Below are 575 nucleotides of genomic sequence, written 5' to 3'. Positions count from 1 at the left end.
ATAAGAGTCCCTAGTCATAGCTACACTGGAATTTGTTAGAAGAAGCTGAAGATAAGATACTGCTAAATGATACCTGCCAGGCAAGAGTTTATTATAGTTAGTCACTCAGAAAGATTCCTACGAAGTTATCCTGACTCACAATGCACCAACTGTTGGAAGTGTTCTTTACTGTCCTCTTCTTCTTCTTCTTCTTCTTCTTCTTTTTTAATATGGAACGCTTCACGAATTTGCGTGTCATCCTTGCGCAGGGGCCATGCTAATCTTCTCTGTATTGTTCCAATTTTAGTATATGTGCTGCCGAAGCGAGCACTACTGTCCTCTTCTTGATAGTTGTGTGCCCAGCTTTTCCTACAGGATACCTTGTCTACATGCTACATTAAGATTTTGGATGTTCTCATCAAAGCCAACAGTCTGTTCTCTTTGATTTTTAGAAATCAGAGTGTAGTACTTCATCCTCTCTTTGCATGCTCTCTGAAGAGAGTTCTTGCTCATTTACATAATTTTAATTGAAAGATTGCTCATCTTCTCATGTGATGAGCAATATTTGCCTAGAGGCCCACGACCAAGGGAAGAAC

At 39.8% G+C, this 575-nt stretch overlaps 1 non-coding gene across 1 annotated transcript; it reads right to left on the bottom strand.

Moving 5' to 3' along the window:
- Nucleotides 1-203: 203 nt before the first annotated feature.
- LOC138806411 (U6 spliceosomal RNA) lies at nt 204-310 on the bottom strand. The gene has a single exon (XR_011365854.1). It is a non-coding gene; the product is annotated as a U6 spliceosomal RNA (small nuclear RNA).
- Between the last annotated feature and the right edge of the window lie 265 nt (nt 311-575).

Source organism: Dipodomys merriami, unplaced genomic scaffold (genome assembly GCF_024711535.1).
Source record: "Dipodomys merriami isolate MVZ:Mamm:240054 unplaced genomic scaffold, mDipMer1.0.p SCAF_4, whole genome shotgun sequence".
NCBI classification, from domain to species: domain Eukaryota; kingdom Metazoa; phylum Chordata; class Mammalia; order Rodentia; family Heteromyidae; genus Dipodomys; species Dipodomys merriami.
This window is presented reverse-complemented; position numbering and strand designations above follow the sequence as displayed.